This window comes from Apteryx mantelli, chromosome 4 (genome assembly GCF_036417845.1).
Source record: "Apteryx mantelli isolate bAptMan1 chromosome 4, bAptMan1.hap1, whole genome shotgun sequence".
Lineage (NCBI taxonomy): Eukaryota > Metazoa > Chordata > Aves > Apterygiformes > Apterygidae > Apteryx > Apteryx mantelli.
Genome location: NC_089981.1, coordinates 61,615,291 through 61,634,506, shown reverse-complemented (window position 1 = coordinate 61,634,506; position 19,216 = coordinate 61,615,291).

Here is a 19,216-nt window from a genome sequence, read left to right as displayed (position 1 = left end):
CAGGAGGGCTCAGCCTGCTCCTCAAAAGAAAGTAAAATGTCATCACTCCTTAAAAGCACCTTCTAGCAATAAACTGGATCTAGCAGCATGAGCTGGAACATGGGGCCCAGGCTTGGGGCTGACAAGAGCCAGGTCTGACCCCATCTCTGCCACCAACCGTCCGTGCGACTGCAGCAAGGCACGTGCACTCCTTGTGGCTCTGCTGCTCCTCTCCTTGGCAGGCTACACAACACCTCAGGGCACCCAAAACCAGCAAGACACAAAATCCTGCCACAGGAAATGAAGTCACAGGCCGCAGCTGGGCCATGGCCCACAGGATCTCGGCCCCAGCCTTAGGCTGTAAGCTCCTTGGGGCTTGGACTGTTTTAAAATATATGTCTGTGGAGCTCTCCAGAGAGTATGTGCTACAAGTTCCACCCTATGCAGAGCCACAAAGAATATGAACTGGTAAAACCAGCAACTACAAAGTTAAAGCAGTTGATGCTTTTAGCTGGAAATGTCCCCACTTTGATGTCTGCTGTGACAGCGGAAGTTCAGGTTGCCTCCTGTGCAGGGTGCCTCCCCCAGGTGTTTTGGGCTCTAGTAAATTAGCAGATTTCCGTCAGTGATGTGCAAGTAAAAGGCTTTGGACTCCAGTAAAGGAGAGCTATTTGGAGCATCCACGTCGCATGGAAATTCAGCAGGATTTCTTGTCAGGCTGGGGCCCTGCTGTTCCAGCAGGTTTCACCTTTGCTCAGCCCTGCTTACAGAGGCACTCTATGCAAATGCAATTCTCTAAGCTTTAACACACATGACTTTCGAGAGGTTTGTGCTCTTCCGAAAAAAAATATAGGCTCAGATAAGTCATTTTATTAATCACTGGGACCGTTCTCAAACTTCTTTCAACATTGAGAAATTCCACTTAATCACAGCCTGCCCTGCTACCACCTATCTCACATCAGATGGAGAAAGAAATGATGTAGGGAGGACTTTAGTCACACTAAAAGGCTTCAGAACTGAGCTGGGGAACATCACATGAATCATCTTTGCCTTTTCTTTTTTTTAAGGGAAACAGAGAAGAAGAATGCTGCTTTGAGAGTAAAAAGCACAAAGCAGTGACGGGTCTTCCTGTTTCCTTCCCATTTCTCAGGTCTCTGCAGCCTATTCTTTCCCTGCACTTAGTTGTATGAGCTGGAAAAAGCCCACCTCTATCCAAAGCTGCTCCTTGGAGAATTTTTCACTACATCTCACTGAATGTAGAGACATGAGCTGCAGCTGGTAGCTCTCCTGGCTTCCCAGGGGAGCTGGTAGAGCAAATCCAATACTTTCCAAACAAGCCTAGTTCTTCTTACTTGTCTGAGTCTCACTGAAGTCCAAGAAGACTTTAGTGCGTGTGCAAATACGTAAGGGCAGCAGGATGTGGTGTTAGGAGATAAAAGGCTAGCTCTTCAGAAAAGCCTAAGTGTGGCAATGCTAAACATGCATGGCCTCCCTTTCGAAAGCCAGGCGGCTTGCTAGAATCCACTGAGCACAGTCGGTGCCCAGGGCACCGAGCAAGGAGCTACCAAAACAAGCAAAGCAAAATACCAAGGCAAGAAGTGCATCTTCAGCCTCATGCCAGCCAACACGGTGGGGAAGAGGAGGGGAATCAGGACCTGAGGTCGTGGCAAAGTTGTGCTGTGAAACCTGTTCCCTCTGTGTCCTCTACAGATACAGAACAGATCCCTCCTCAGGGAGGTGAGGAGGACCTGAAGATCTCTGTTGAAAGAGAAGCACCAGCCACCTGCTCTCTCCTTTCATATCCCTGATCTGAGACACGTGGAAAGTCCCATACAGAGCGCACACCTGCATAGCATGGGGTCTCTGCAGACTGTTCCTTTTCCACAGTAGAATAAAGGAACAAGACTTGCTCTGAGGCAATATAATACTGGATATCAGAAACCCTATCTGTACTGAAGGAGAAAGGATTGGGGGAAATAGCTGGAATATTTTGTCCCCTCTTTCTTCTACTGGAAAATGCATAACTGCAATTACTCATTGGTGCAGGCCCACAGGGGAGGAGCAGACACTCTGCTGTAAAGGAGAATCCAGCATTTTTTACCTGCATGTTTCCTAAACATGCTTTGAACAGGGATTAGACAGCACTCTGCTGAAGAGCCAGGAGCTGATCTCCACTAATGCTCCCTGCACCACTTCAAACTGCACCTGTCCTACTAAATGCTAAGAGATTTCTGGGCATTCAGACCATCATATCACCAGTGGCTTTCTCCCAAAGCGACAGGAAGCTGCAGACTTGCAACTGCACACAGTAACCAGGCACACTGCAGTGCCTGCCTTTGCAAGCTACCCAAAGTGCCAGGTCCAAGCCTCAGGCCTGGGCTTCTCTGTGGCAAGAACTGGTTGCAAGCAAGCTGCACAATTGTTTGCTGCAAACAAACAATTCATTGCATGTCTAAGGAGAAATCCCAGCAAGCTGCTTAGGTAGGCAGGGGGTGCTGTATTTCTGTTTGGGATTTCCTGGCCTGAAATAAAGGTACATGTGCTGAGGGAGGCTGCATAGACAGTGAGTTCAACAGGTTCTGAGCGCGTGGGATTTCCTGCACACAAGCAGACGATCTGCCCGGCACAGCCCCAAGCCGTTCAGCTGCACTTGTGCAACAGATAGTCCAGGATTTCCAAACAGTCCACTGAGTGGTCACAGCTGCTGTTTCGCCAGCACTGCTTGATGCCAGACAGCCAAAGTCCTCAGCTTCAGCATGGACAAAATTTCCAAGGGTGAAAAGAGAGCATGTCCAAGGAGAATCCAAACATGTAGTAACTGGTCTGTCCTCAACAGATCTCCTCTGGAGAAACGGCCAGAGGAATCCCCTCCCTGCAGATTGCGTGCCCAGGATGGAGCCACGCACCAGCCCAGTGTCCCCTCCCACACGTCCAGACGTACACATGCCACGAAGCCGTTACTGTGACCTGCTGATCTGAGGACTGTTTTACACAGCAAGTTGTCATTAATTTAACAGCCAGGTCTGCACATTGAGCAGCTCATTATTATTATTAATTTTGACAAAGCCTGATTTTTGTTGTCACAAGTTTGCAGGCGTCCAAGTTCATATGGCATGTAAAACTGGGAATTTCCCCACCCCCAAACCTTTCTATCCCTGAATAAATCTCCGTCCTCAACCATGGACCATCAGCCTAGATACCGCTCTTGGCCATATGCCTGCATGGACACACTCCAGCCACATAGCAATGTCAGCAATCACAGACGTGCACCAACTGAATTGCACAATCGCCCACAGGAGACACAGTTTCAGGGTTTTTCTGTTTTGATCCCAATACACTCTCTCTTTCTCCCAGCATTTCTGCCCCCCTACTATTTTGGAGCTGCCAGCCAACGGCCAGTCCTGGCTTCTGACAGCTGAGACAGCAAAGACCTGGTCACAAATCCTCCTATACAAAGTGTGTTTAGGAGCTCGCGTAACTTTTGTTTGTTTGTTTTGCTTGATTAGATTTAGCAGCTTAAAGAGAACAAACAAGTCAGTTCCTGGAAACTTTGCAGCAGGCGCTGGCAAGTCCTCTTTTGGTCACCAGAGAGATCTTATGGTGTCACAAGTTACATGCACGGGAGATCCCCCCCCAGCTCTCCCAGGCCAGCGATTTTGTAACATCCTGACCAACTGGGATGTGGATGAGAGCTTCCAAGGTCGCTCTTCTCCGTTCAGCCCCAGTACGTCTCCCTGGCAGGCCTCGCAGTAGCAACATGCTTTCATTGAATGTTTGTGCAACATGACCATCAAAGCTGTGCTGAGGACATACTGGGCTCAGATTTGCTAATACTCGTACAGCCAAGCAGAGGCCTCCTCTTCAGAGTTCAGCAAAGCCATAATTTGTGCTGGAGGTGATCAGCCTTGGGAGCAGGCTGAGCCACTGAAGCAATCAGTTGCACTGCTAGCTGCTGCACAACTACTGGCTACCCAGACTATTTCAAGCTGTCAGGGAGACAGGGTTACATGAAGAAAACAGCTCATCGAGCAACAGGCTCAGAGTTTGATGCTTAATAAGGATACAGAGATCACCAGCCCAGTGGTCTGTCTAATGCGGTATGCTGCTTTCAGACGTGACCAATGGTGGAAATGTCAGGGGTGTTACTTCACAACTGCAGCTTCTTGGCGACTTACAGTGCAGACCTACGCGGGGAGATGTTTCTCCCCAAACTAGCTAATGACTACCTTAAATACACAGCAGCAGAAATACTAGCAGCAGTGTAATCTGATCCCAACTGGAGCAGACACTGCTGCATGCACAGAAGTGTAATTCTGAAATGCCACAAAAACACAGGTGCTACCCTCTCCCTGCTTTAAGAAAGACCACTTACTCTTCAGGAGCAGAGTAGAAGTCAGCACTTAGGGACAGATCCCAGGAAAGATTTAAGAGACTAAATCAGGTTGCTGGTAGACTGCAAAAGCCTATATCCAAACCTGCCATCCCGAAAGCCCATGCTCAACAGATCCCTGTCTCCTGTAGCATGCAAAACCCACTAGTGGCTTCCCTATTTGTCTGGAAAGTTCCTGAGCAGCAGTGGGTCTGTGTGCCCATCTGCCCAGGGCCACTCCAGTTCAGGAGCTTGGTGTCTGCCTCCCATCTGAGCCCATTCAGGAGCCAGAAGGAGACCACCTGCAGGCATGTGGATAGTAATTTGTCTGAAGATCCTTGGACTGACAGTGCATACACACTCCTTGGAGTAAGGACTGCTGGATTTTCTCTCCCTCCCAGACAAGTAGCCTAATCTTTAGATTAGAGTTGAGCCCTGCTTTGTATACCCTGTTCTGATCCCTTTGACTGTACCAAGCCCTTCTGAGTCCCTGGATTATGGGGAGAGGAGGGGAGAGCACACTTCTGCTTTTTGTCCCTTCAATAATGGGGTGGCTGGGGCACATTTACTATAGAAATGTCTTCGACTGCTTTCAGGTTTAGAAGCAGTAAACTCATTCCTGGGATGAGTGTCCTAACTAGGAGTTTATTATGTTAAGCTGTAGGACTGTCATCTTTGGCATATCTCAAGAGGGAAAGAGAAGACTGGTGAAAGAGCAGCTGTGTCCATCCGGGGCTCTGGATAACCAACAGCCCCAGTTGAACTGAGAGCTGGGGCATTAAGAGAGGCAGATTTTCAGACCGACTCTGTGCTCAGTGTTTCCAGCTGACTAGCAGCTTCCTTTAGCAGAGGACTAGTTTGTGGTGCTCAGTGCATTTTGGAGGACCGTAACGCCAGGACAGACACTTCCTCCAGAGCCAGCTTTGCTGGTGGAAGGGCTGACGATCCTGCTTTGTCTGACCACTGCCGCACGTGCAGTTGCAGCCCACTAAGCTGTTGGCAGAGAGGATCACATAAGCTTTCACCTAATTCAGTTCAGAAAGAACCAGCCAGGGTGGCTTAGACAAGCTGAGCTGTTTAAATTAACCTGTATAATTTTGCCTGCACTCTAATTACTCCACCAACTATTTGAGGGGGAGCAATCTCCAACAGGAGGGGTAGGTGAGAGCAGGTAGGCTGAAAACCTCTTCCAGCAGCAGAGCTGGCTCTGGGATGCCTAATGCACACAGGAACCTCCCTAGAAATCCACCAAATTACCAGAGCAGGTAGCAGCAGCATTCCTTCAGGAACGTGCTTTTCTCTCCTTTCTGTTGAAAGATACTAATGTGCACTCTAGATCCTTTTCCTGCTATTGGGGCTCCTCTGTGTTATTTGGCTCTGGCAGCAACTAGGACAGGTTTAGAAGAGGCTTTCCCTGAGCCCAAAAGAATGGACAGGAGAAGCTTTTGCAGGCATGTATAGAAAGGCCCTGAAGGCTTATCGTGAGAATGAGCAGGAAAAGCCAGTAGGACTGTCTGCAAGCATGTGGGAGATCAGAGCAGATAGCAGGTCCGACAGAGGCCCCTCTCAAAGGGGCAGCCAAGGGCAGGAAGACTGCCAGGGAAATGAACATCAGACAAGTTGGGAGACAGGGTTACCATGAAAGCACAGCCTTGAGAAACTGCCAGGCCCCACAGCTCAGCAGGCAAAGTGGTAAGTTGCAAGAGCAACTATTTCTAAATTTCAATACAACAATATAAAAGACCTTTAACAGGCACAATGGGAGAAGAGTATGTTGGCTCTCGGTGTCCTCACTATAACTACCAGAAGGGTCACTCTCCTACCACCCCCAGACTCCCAGGCCACCATGCCCACAGAGGGAGCAGCACTTCTGTCCTGGTGCACATGTTCCCTCTGCTCAGGGAAGATGGCTTATCTTGAAAGCAGGCCTGACATCAGGTGGACAGATCCCAGTCAGACAATCAATCACAGCGAAGCAATCGCAGCCCGGAGGCTGGACCTGCAAATTCAGGGAACAGTTCTTTTGTCTAGTAACTACGCTGCAGAGGCTGAGGTGGGGCAGTGAAAAGGAAGCCAACTGCTCAGTGAAAAGACAATCATTAAATCCATTGCTGTCATACTGGGAAATTCCCAGTTTCTTCCATAAGTGACCTGCTCCTTTTGCAAACTTGTTTTGGTGGGGTTCCTGCCTATACCCAGTCCGTATAAACAATACCAGTGCTAAAAGTAAAGGTATCAGTACCATGATGTAATACAGGACTCCTGAAAAACGTTTTCTTAGGTTGTCTTGTTAATTGTGGTGTGACAGTCATACTTCTGTCACCTTAGTAACACGTTCAGCTAAATCTGATCCCTTTGAATATCTGTGAAGAGCACATGCCACCACACGTACTGGTCCTCTGAGATGCTTGATATTTCCCAAATCACCTGCTGACAAGTAGGTGTCTTGGTGACTCAGATATCATGACGTGCTGCCACTCATCAAGGAGGTTTTTGTCATTTCTGTTACCAAAGGCTCGGTGACATTTCCATCCTAATTAGTCCAGCTGACGATGTGTGTATTTGAGCTGATCCTTTCTTCTGCTTCATGAATGCTGTATTTTGTAGCTGAATTGTCAGCACCCTGCTTTCTTGCATTTCCCCAGAAGGCAGATAGCTACACAGTCGATTTACCTTTCAGCAAGAAGAATTATAACTGATGAGTGTTACATGAGGCTTTTGCATTGCAGAAGCAAACTGTTAAAGGAATGATCGAAACCCTGAAGTGGGAAATGTGCCTTTGGAGGAACAAAAAGCAGATGGCCAGTGCGGAATTGGCTTGGGGCACACAGGGTTGTAACTGTCTGATGCTACACATGTCTGTGAGAGCCTCGGAAAACTTCTTAACAAGGGACGGAGTTGGAGGCAGAAACAGAGCAACTTGCAAAACTTTGAGCAATATGGGAAGGCAATTGTCAGGCAAGAGAAACAGATCAGGGTAGAGATACAGATAAAGACATTGCCTGAAACTGCTACCACAAAACAAAATTACCCCTGGGTCAAACCGGTGTAACTTCTACCTTTATACTGGATTTCAGTGCAGATGGGTGTGTCACGCAGATGCTTTTTTTTTTTTTTCCCTAAAAGTATTTTTGCTCAGAAACCAGTGTTTCCTGTGGAAACTTGCTGAGACAAACTCTTGTTCTCAAGTTTCGAAGGAAGAAATTTTTCCATGCCTGCCAGGGAGAGTCCCTGACAGGACATGCTGAGAAGAAGCAAGGGCTTTCTGGTGGGCTCTCGCATGGCAAGGAGGATTGTCCTTCTGTCCTTGCTCTCTTTTTTTCCTCCTTTACACCTCTCTGGCTGCAGCTGAAGCAAGGCCAGGCTGCAGTAAGGGCTCCTATAGAGGGATAGAGCTAGTGGAGTAGTGCCGGTACCCATACCTGCGACTGGCTGCCGGTCTGGCCTTGACTGGAGTTTTCTGGGGAATCACCTGGATCAAAGCAAACAAAGCACACACCTGACAAGTTTTATTAAAGACTTCCCTAACGTACTCATGCAGTGTCCTCGCCTGCTCTCGGGCCAGACAGGTAGGTGGCACAGCAATGCGGTACGGCTGGGGCCAGCCCCAAACCTGTCCAGCAGCAGCCAAGCAGCTCCCTCCACACACCCGGGGCGAGGGGAAGCGCAGGCAACCAGCCAGGCCGACAGTGGGAAAACCCTGCAACAGCACCACTACAGCTCCAGCAACCACTTCCAGCCAGGAATATGGGATCTGAGGGAGGTGGGCACAACCCGTCCCTCATGCAGACAGGACTGAGTTTGCATTTATAAAGGGCTTTAAAGGTGGAAGGGCTTGAGTAACACGCTGCAACCACAGTGGCAGGTTTCACACCTGATTTGAAATGCCAGTTCACACAGGCTCCCTGCTGGTGGAGCAAAGCTGCTTTCCTTGTCACTGGGCCAGCCTCCTTAACTGTCACGCTAATCAGCCGAGTGCATTCTAGTATTAATAGTTGCGGAAAAGGAAAGGAAAGAAAGGAAAGGAAAGAAAGGAAAGGAAAGAAAGGAAAGGAAAGAAAGGAAAGGAAAGAAAGGAAAGGAAAGAAAGGAAAGGAAAGAAAGGAAAGGAAAGAAAGGAAAGGAAAGAAAGGAAAGGAAAGAAAGGAAAGGAAAGAAAGGAAAGGAAAGAAAGGAAAGGAAAGAAAGGAAAGGAAAGAAAGGAAAGGAAAGAAAGGAAAGGAAAGAAAGGAAAGGAAAAGAAAGGAAAGGAAAGAAAGGAAAGGAAAGAAAGGAAAGGAAAGAAAGGAAAGGAAAGAAAGGAAAGAAAGGAAAGAAAGGAAAGAAAGGAAAGAAAGGAAAGGAAAGGAAAGGAAAGGAAAGGAAAGGAAAGGAAAGGAAAGGAAAGGAAAGGAAAGGAAAGGAAAGGAAAGGAAAGGAAAGGAAAGCCTTATGCCATTTTCTGGTCAATATTCATTAATAATATTGATTAATCAAGTGATTCAAGTGGAAAACACTGTTACAGCCTGCTTTCCACTGAACACACACATTTGGAGGGCCACGCATCGATGAGGTGGTCGGTGAGAATCAGTTTGTTCTTTCCGTCCTTATTTTGGCAGTAAGAAAAAAAGCTGATGTTTTCAGCTGGAACAGAGATACAAAAACAATACTGCCAACCCAAACTTATGAACCAGGAGAAGGCTGCTGTGCGCAAACTCAGCTTCAGTGCCAAATAACATAAATACAAGACACTGGCAAAAACATTGGTATTCCAGTGGCTCTCAGGACTGACAGTTCCCTCACAGAGCACCAGTGTTCCCCTTTCTCAGACATATATTCCCCACTACAGTTCCATTTACACTCCCCGATACCCCTCTGCAGTATTCTGCTGTTCTAAAGTGTTGCAGAAAGTGAACTTTTGGTCCACAAGTTGAGAACCCCTTCCCCTAGGCAAAGTGTCACTTTGTGTCTCCCACACTCCTGCCGATCATTTGACCTCAGAAGGAAATTCTTAATGCTATTTACAGCCCATGATTAACAGTCAGCCTGGGTAGAGCCAGGGTAGAAAACACACATCAGAAAAATCAGATTTGTTAGTTAGGGGGAAATAAATAAATAAATAAATAAAACCAAGCCCACAGTAACTGCAGGATGTAAGTGCCACAGTGCTTAAGGAAAAAAAAAAAAAAGCATATTTCTTCCATTTTTTCAGGTGCTTCGCCCTGCAGCTGAACACAGCAGGAGACCTACATGGTGACAAAACATCTTAAGAGCATTTTTCCTCCCTTTTTTTCCCCCCCATAGGTCTTTTTGTTTGCTCTCTTCCCCCCCCCCCCCTTTGGTCTTACATGGCAAGAGCTGCTTTAATGAAGAACACACTAGCTCTGGCCTCAGCATTCACTGTTTTCAGCTTACTCAGCTTCCACCCAGGGGGATTTCAAGAGGAAGATAATCAGCACTGTCGCAAAAACAGCTTCCCTTTAGCAGGCAGTAAATAACCCCTGACCTCCAGAAGAGGAGCCAATGCACTTCACTGCAGCAAACCATTTCACAGAGCCCATGCTAACACCTGGTCCACATCTTAATGCTACCAGTGAGAGGAGAATCAAGACTGATTCTCTCTGCTGTAGTCTGATCTATCAGTAGCCCCTAATTTACCAGATAATGTAACCGACTAATCAGGCATTAGGGATTTGAAGGGATTTTCACAAGATTCTTTTGTGCAAAATATATTTCTACTTAAGTTTAAAACTCTGTTAACACTGGTTCTGCAGCGTGCATCTTTGTAACTTACACACTACTTGAGACAGTTTTCCCTTACTCCTTATCTGCTTAAAACTAGGAACGTTTTGGCTGAAAAAGTTATAAAGTTTGTGGTTCCTAAAAGCTATCTATGCCTCAAGGCCTCCTCTATTCTCTTGGCCAGATGGTCCAGGAGAAAGAAGGATCCCTCACTCTTTATCATACAAGAAAGGTCTCCCAAGAACGTGAGTTTGCAGAAATCCTTTCATGAATGGAGCAGGACCGAGCACTCGGTCTAGCTGGGATCCTGACTGTGGTCTCTCATGTTGCTCACAGGCTATTGTATGGTTGTGTAATGACAAAGGCACTGTGTTTTAGGAAGCAGAAAAGAGGAAGGAAACTGTGCAACACAGGGATTTCCCAGACTGAAACACTGTCTTTATACAAGGTACTTTTGAATGGAGGAGAAGTCTGGAAACAGGGAAACCAGGAGGGGTTTTTGATACCTTTGCTTCTTGCTGAGCCAGGAACTCCAACTCCAGACAAAGTTGTGACAGCTCCTAACCTCAGGCTGCCTGCAACGATAACCTGGCAGGCCTGTGCAAAACACACTGCACGCTGTAAGCTGACAGACACACACAAAGCACTGCCCACAAGCCATCTCTGTCCCAGTGACGCTAGAACAGGCTGCTGGCAGGCCTAGGATTACTGGGCAAGCCGCTCTCGGGCAGGCGGCTGCGTCCCCACCAGCCCCGTCTGCACCCGAGCCCTGCCGAGCGGCTGCAGAGCACCATCGGCAGCTGAGCCTCGCACTCCCGGCAGCTTCCCCTGCTCTCAGCAATCCCAGCCAGCACCTTGCTCCCCTCCGCTCTTCTGGGCGGCCAGGATGAGCCGCCAAGGGGGGGCGAGGGAGCGCCCTGCTGCCCTCCCGCCCCTGCGCCCCACGCCAGCCCGGCTCCCTCCTGCTGCTCAGCGCGGCAGGGCAGCGTGCCAGCAGGGAACGCAGGGTGCCGTACGCAGCTGAGCTTGCCCTCTCTGCCCCAGCTCTGGGGAGGGAAGAGGGAGCAGAGCCCCCTCCAGAGCAGCATGCAGCGGCCCTGCGTAGCACATGCCATCCCCGTGGAGCCGTGACACTTTGCCCCACTTGCACGCTCCCGTTCTAACTTGTCCAAATTTGTTCCTAGTTAGGCCTCTTTACAAAGCTTGTTGAAGAGATCAGACCCAAAATTTAAGCGCTCCTCTTAGATGGAGCACTTAACTCAGAGGTGAATTCCGCTGTAAAGTTACTACCTGCATTGCAATATTTAAAGCACAATTAGGTTTGACCTACATCCCTAGCTGAAAAGATGTCACTGTCCATCTAACCACAATAGATAAGAGCAGCATAGACCAGACTGGTCCAGTCTTATTGGAGGAAAAGACATTATTCACTGTTTATCACAGAAATAAAATATTGCCCTACCTGCAAAGGCCATGATATCTTTTCGCACTGAGCAGATAGAGTTTGGCCAAGTTGCACGAGAATAAAAGGCACTAGCACTATGGTTGTTTAATGTTTAGTGTTTGTGTACTAAGGTTGTTTAATATTTAGCGTTAATGCTGCTGTGCAATTAGCGGGCGTGGGAATTCCCTTCAGGGTGGAGCCCTGCCTTTGCAATAGGTGTGGCCCTCAAATAGGCAAAGGCTTTGGTGCTGCTTTCAGGGTGGGCATCTGCATGGCTGGGGGTGGGGAGCTGCCTTAAATCTTTGCTGCTGTTAATAGTTCAGTAGTTGAGAAATTATATATGCTTCACAATTAATTTAGAGGGGACAGGACTAGAACAAGCAGTGATTTGATGAATTTCAAGCCACCATTATTCTGGTATTTTATAACTTCCTTCCTGCAGAATTCATGACTTTTGTATCAGAGGTAGAACACTGCTCCCTACTCTTTCAGATCAAAAAAAAAAAAAAATATATATATATATATATATATATGTGTGTGTGTGTGTGTGTCTGCGATCTGGACTTAAGAGGTTTTAAAGATACCCAAAAACAAGAGCAGTGTATAGAAGTTTATCAGTTTGTGCAGATGGCTTGCCAAATGTATTGAAAACATTTGGAATAGTCATAACTTATGATAAAGAAGAGAAAAGAAAGAAGGGTGAAGATACTTCTCTGCTAACAGTGGCATGGAGCTGCTTCGAAGCCACCAGCAGTGCAATGCTGCAGCTGTAAGGGAATTAAGCACCGTGCCTGGCAGAATTGCCTTGAGCAGGGTTAGATGACAGTACTCAAAGTCTGGTGAAGATTTGCCCCACCGTGCTATCATTGAAGAAACTGCACTGCATGAGCAATGCGGGGATATTTTTACCAAAATTTGAAAGCACAGATTCAGCTGAAACAAGCTGAGCAGGTTCTGCTGCAACTATATTTAAATTGCTGTTCTGCATCCTGTTCCACAGCCAATGGCACAAGGCTAGCAAGAACACCAACAGTATGAGGCTGGCTTCTTTTTTAGATAGGCTATCCTCAGATGACCTTAGTTGCTAAGGTCAAAGCTGTTTTCTTTCCCCGCTCTACAGTCAATGGGTATGCCAAAGCGAGTATGTATTTTTTTTTCCACAGTTATCACAAACACTCAGCTGTGTTCAATGCACCTCTCTTAGCAGAGATGTAGTTTAAGATTTTGCTTTATTTTACAGGCCTTCAGAATACAAACCCAGGACAGACTGTTACAGTAGAGTAGGCAAGAACATACTAGCCAGCACATCTAACCTGTCACAGCAGCTCCATGATATTTGTTATGAGTACACAGAGTACTCCCTCCCCAGCCTTTCATGAGCAAGGAGACTCCAGGGAGTCATTGCAGCTCTTCAATCTAGTCCTTACAATCATCAGTTTTATGGAAAACTGAAACGAGTATACACGTAAACAGCCACACACACTTTGTACTTCAGCCCAGTTTGTAGATATCTTGCTTCATTCACAGTGATACAATCTGGAGGACTGTACTTCTAGTGCTGGAGAGCGCCACAAGCGCTGTGTGTGAAGGTGGCAAAGAGTAATTGTTTATTCTCCAAGGCAACTATCCATCTTAAGATGGTTTAAAACACCAACACAACATAACCATGGCAACCCGCACTATGTTATACTTGGCATATCCAAATCAAGGGGTGCACTTTTCACATCCTGACAGGATAAAATGCCTGCCTGTGCTAAGCTGGGTTCTACCCTCCCTGTTTCCACAAGCTCTTATCCTCCCCTCTCTACAGGCACTGGACCTTGTGCAACTGTGTGGTGAATAGGTTCAAAGAGTTGAGCCAGTCAAAATTTAATCTTGCAATAAAGAAAGGACCGGTACTGGCCTAGATTAACTCCCTGAACTAGGTCAGCTTGTGATCACATGTGTACCATTGGTGGCACAAGGGATGGTGTGGGGCCACAGAGCCAGCAAAGGCAGACAGTCCTGACTTAGAACTGCTAAAGGTGCTGTGGAGCTGCACCCTCAACTGCTCATGCTAAAAGCCTAACGAAACAGTCTGAGCCTGGAAGCTGAAACACAAGCCCATTTGCCAGTTCTGCTCTTACAGTGCATCTGGCATTGCCAGCTCTTTTGACAGCCCCACGCTCCCAGCAGACCTGGATTATAGCATTTATCCATCCATACACGTTCATTCTTGTTACAAGGCACAAGTGCTCATGCACTGTGATCATACATGCTTTGAATTGCCACCCAAATGGAAAAGCATCACGCACCCATTATCATCTACATCTCAAATAAGAGTTGTAACATCACTTTGAAAATTTGTTTTTAAATCAACAGCAGTTTCACAATCCTCCTCCTGCTAAATGCATTGCACGTGCTTTCATTTGCCAATAGCCCAGCATCAGAATGCATAAGGAGAATCCATTTTACCCTCTTTTTCTATTTTGATAACTGAATCCCCAATTTAAATTGGGGGGTGTGTGGGGGGCAACCTTTGCTACTCATTTGCCATATTATAGACTTCTTGTATTGCTACTTATTTTTGTTATCTTTCTTTTCTGGACCATCCTATGCCCTTTCTCAGACCATCAAAACTGTCAGCTGGATATCAGAACATTCACAATATCCACTCTCCCCTGCCCTCCCCCAGCCTTATTTTGCAGTCCATTTCTGTACCTCTTGCCTTTGATTTATAGACCTTTGCTGCAAGCAGCTGCCCCACTGAGCTACCTACACAAGCACTCAGGTCTGTTTCCTGGGGAAAAAGATGTAGGTGTCAGTGCAGAATACCCCAAGTAGTAAATAAAATAAAATAAAATAAAATGATTTCCCCATAGGTATGGCTGTCACACAGGGGATGTAACTATTTTTGCACTTACAGAGCTAATTTTACACTAGTCTATGCCATATTTACTTGGTTTCTTACTAGGTAAGACAGGTTGCTAATGGGATCTTCTCCTAGAGACAAGAACAGGGAATATTGTCACACGATCTTCTAACAAATATTCAACAAACATTTCACGCATTTCATACGTGCAGACAACCACACAGCAGAGCAACTGGGAACTGCAGGCTGAGAAATTCTCTAGAGGCTGAGGGTTCAGGCACACTCTCTACCACCTTACTGCAAGTCAAGTAGCCTTCCTGGCCATCGCTGGAAAATGCTTCTCTCTCTCCCTGTCCCTTCTGATAACAGGCTTGAAACTAAACCTCCAGCTTTCATATAGGTGTATCCTGTTACCCTGATACTAGAGAATACATTGGGGGCAGTGAGCAACTAAGCTGACCTGATAGCCTGTTTTTAAGGTTCACCACATCCTTAGGTTAGAAATGTTTTGGGTTGTGTTTTTTTTGGGGGGGGTTGTTGTTGTTTGTTTGGTTTTGTTTGGTTTTGTTATCCAGACATTTCCAATTCTGTTCACTGAAGCTAGGCTAACATTAAATGCAAATAAAAAAAAATTCTCCACAACACCAAAAAGGTATGCACAAGTACAAGTGATTTATAAAGGACACAGATGGAAAGAAGTGAATGAAAAAACTTTGTTCATTCCAAAACCTCTGTCCACTTTGGCATCCAACTTGCTGTAGGCTTTCTTGACACCCTGTTAGACGTTGCATCTTCCTACATGCCCCAAGGTTGCACTGATCTGAGACCCCCCTTTCCCAGCAGGGCACATCAATCTCTTGTTAGTCTCCTTTCTGGAATCTTTGAGTCAAAGATTGATTGATTGATTCAAACAATTAATATTCCCTCTTTCCCCAAAGAAAATATTTGCTAACAAGGGAGGAATTTCACTACCACCCCTATCAGATGCACTACTAGTTTAACTGGCCCCTGCACATGATTCCTGTCCCTGCACTGCCCCCTATGCAACACTGCAGGACCATGTACCACTAGATACAACTCTTGCAGGACCACGATTGAGGTTAACTAGTTCCCAGATAAAATTAATACAACTTTTGGGGATGGACTATTTCTAACACAGACCTGTTTCCAAATCAGGTTCTCCAGGTAGCCCTCAATATTGCTGGGCTATACAAGGTTTAGGAACAGGAACAAACAGGGAGCAGAGGAACTGGGGAGAAGCTGCTGAAACAGCACCATCCCCAAAGAAACCTTCAGATTAGAACCTGCCTATTCAAGGGGTATTGAAGGGGTGTTTTGATGCTGCTTAAACTAAGGCTTGTGTCACCTGATGGCAGACACAAATGCCACATCAGTAGGCCAGGTATCGTCACATAGGTTAAGTCAGAGTTGTTAAGGGGACAATCAGATATGAATACTCCTCTTCCTGCCCTCCTTTGGTAATGTAGGCTGTAGTTTCCGCAGCAGCTTGAAATCAGAGACAGCGTACTCTCATTTCCCTCTTCCCTCCCTCACTCCAGCACTACTGCTAACCTCATCCTACAGTGAGTTGATTCAGGTCAGTAATCCAACAGAGAATCAAACCAAACAAAATGAATTTTTCCATCAACTGAGTAAACTGAACAGCTCATAACAGATTTAAATGAGCACCAGTGCTGAAAGAGGGCAGACACATAGCTGGGATCAAAGCTGGGAGGAGGGCAAGTGTAGCTGCAAACAACACAGCAAGTTGATTTGTCACTGGAAGGAGTTCCCACTCCCAATTATGCAATCCCACTCCTTCCCTTGCAGTAGCCTTGGCGTTTGCTGGAAACCTAAGCAGGCCAATTTAACTCACTAAAACAGATAACAGATAAAACAAAAAACAAAAACAAACAGAGAGCCTGTTAGTGATTGAATTGATTAAAGAGGTTGACAAGTACCAGAGCCAGCAAAAGACAGGGGCCATGTATGATGGAAAAGCTAAACCGTTTCCCCACACCACATCCAAAACACTTTCCATCAGATTACCTGGCTTAACCAACTTGCCCTGCAGCTGCAGTCATTAGCTCAGATGTTAGGAAGGAGGGGGAACATGGTTGCTCTTTTCAGCAGCAGCCCACTGCTACTCAGGATTGGATACAGCATCGAGTTGTACCCAAGCTTGTTTGTTTCAGTGCATCTCCCCACTAATATTCATATTTGTACCTTAAACATATTTGCTACAGATACCTGAACGGCGTAAGTGCATGTCACCCATTAGTGATGGCTCACTACTGACAGTGACTATGCATTTGGAGATGATAACTAGTTTAGGGTGGCTGAGCACCTTACAGAAGCATCTTAGTGTGCAGATTCCAGAATATCAATTTTGCATTAAATACCAACACTCATATTATGTGCTAACATACCCTACTGATTTTCAGTGAAGTGTCAGACTCACAGCAAGTCAAAACATCTCATTTCTCCTACAGAATTACAACTCCTTCTTTATAAAAGTTAAATAATGACCAGTCCTATACCTGGGTCAGTTCTGTAAATAGGAAAAGGCTGCTAAAAGAAAGGAAGGAATTACAGTTAGACAAATGCTAGAGCATCATCATAAATATTTCCAGAAGAGATCTCCATGCACATTTATGCAATATTTTTCACAGAAACCCCAAATATCCAAGGAATTCCTCAACCTCTGTGTAAATGACAAGCTGCTTTAGCCTTTAACAAGATGATTTCAATTCTCAAGCCCTCCTACAATTATGAAGTTTAACTCTGTAACTTGGAAAAGGGTTGCTTTACTTTCTAAGGAATCCTATAAAGGATTAAACACCTTATGTTCACAACTCCCTGTGTCAGCAGATGTCACAGAAGTCAGTTTTTGGGAGGCAGGCAGGGGGAGAAAACAGGTATAGTTTACTAACAAAGATTTTCCAGCTTGGTTTGTATGTCTCAATCTGCAGTGCATACTATGCTGCTACTGCCTCAGCTAGAAAACTTTACTCCAAAGGTTTCTAGTTCAACACACATTTCATCAACCAGGACATGATATGTAACGTAGCAAGGGCTTCTAGTGAATCAACAGTGACTAAAAACTCAACTACAGTTGGCAGCTTCTAAAAATTTCTGGAAGAAAGATACTTACCCAAAACAGAAGCACACAGTTCATTTTAGATTTGTCAGTTCTGCCAAATGCAATTAGCAGGATTTTGACTTAGTGACATAGTGGGTCTATTTATTCACCAGGTTTGCAATCAGATACATTACAGTGCCCATATTTACCATCATCTATGAAAATTCTATGCTACTATGTTGACACAGATAACTACTACTAGAGAAAAAATTACTATGCTAAGAAAAGTTTGAACAAGCAGTACTTGCTACTATTTACAAACATTTTGATAGTCATTTAAAAGATGCAAATTTATCTAAACATACATAGTAGAAAGGACTGGAGAAAGTGTTTTTTGTTTTTTAAGCGTGAGGATTGAGGGGAAAAAAGAGAGTCCAGATACTACTTTCTTTAAACAGCCTGGCATGAGTAGCCTGAAATGGAAGCATGTGACAATCATTGTTTTAATCTGAGCCTGAGAGACTTAAGTTCACTGTTCCAAGGGATCCTGAACTACAGGATGTCTTGCATTGTTTTCAAATAGTTTGGGTCACAGCAAAACAAGAGTACAAAACAAACTGTTACTAACAAAACTGGCTGGAACAAGCCATGACAATTAAAGAACTTCCTGTCTGGAAAATGACTGACTGCAAAATGAAAAGCAACTCCCCTACCATTAATATCTCTGATACTGTAGGGTGTTTTTCTAAAAGAGAACATGAATACTCTCACTGGATATGCTTCACAAAGCCCGATTTCATTGACCAACAAGCTTGCTGTTTTGGAGCACTCAAAACAGTAGGATTTGCTCCCATGTCAGGTAAGAATGGAAAATTAACTTTTTTCTTCAGATGTCAGCAAGCTATCGTTCTGATTCTTTTGTCTTACTTTGAAATGATGTGCACTGAACCAAAACATTTACTCTTTGGTACTTCTTTAATGAGAAAGACAGAAGGCAAAGGGGGATGTAATATATTATTTCATGTCATTAAAAATACTGCTTATATACACACACACTCCCTCCACATGTATTCCCAGTCTAGGCCTCTATACTTAGAAAATGTCATCACTAAAGGAGTGAGAAGGTAAGGCCTAATGTTGTGCATTAGAAACTGAATCTGTACCAGATGTTGCATTTAAGAAGTATCTGAAATCCTAGAAAGATTCATTACTACCTGCTTTAATACCTTTTGTTTCCAGGAGGAATACACAAACAACTCCTGATGATCCACAGATGATTTATGACATGATTTCCCATTAAGCTACCTCTATCTGCCAAGACATGCCTCTACTGCTCCTGGAGCCCTCTTCACAGGTTCAAAAGCAATCCAGGTGCTTTTCATAGAGCAGAATCCAAGCTAACAAATCCTGATTTACCTAAGCTGACTGGATGTATTTAGCATTCATTTCCTTTCGTTCTATACCCAAGATTGAGAGCGTGGGGAATATAACACTGACACAATTACAAGGCTGTGAAGAGCCAGTCCAAGTTTAGTACAGCTGACACCAAGCTGAGTCTAATAGGTTAAATAAGACTTGACCCTATTCCTGCTTAACTGTTCAAGTGCATCCATACTGTAGGAACATCTACCAGGATTTTCAGCCTTGGCACAAAAAACCCACAAATATATGGAGTCAGCTCAAGTCTAGTATCACTCTTGATACTCTCTGCCCAAGCCAGAACTGCTGGAATCATACCACACATACTCAAGCTGCTCTGCACATGCCAGT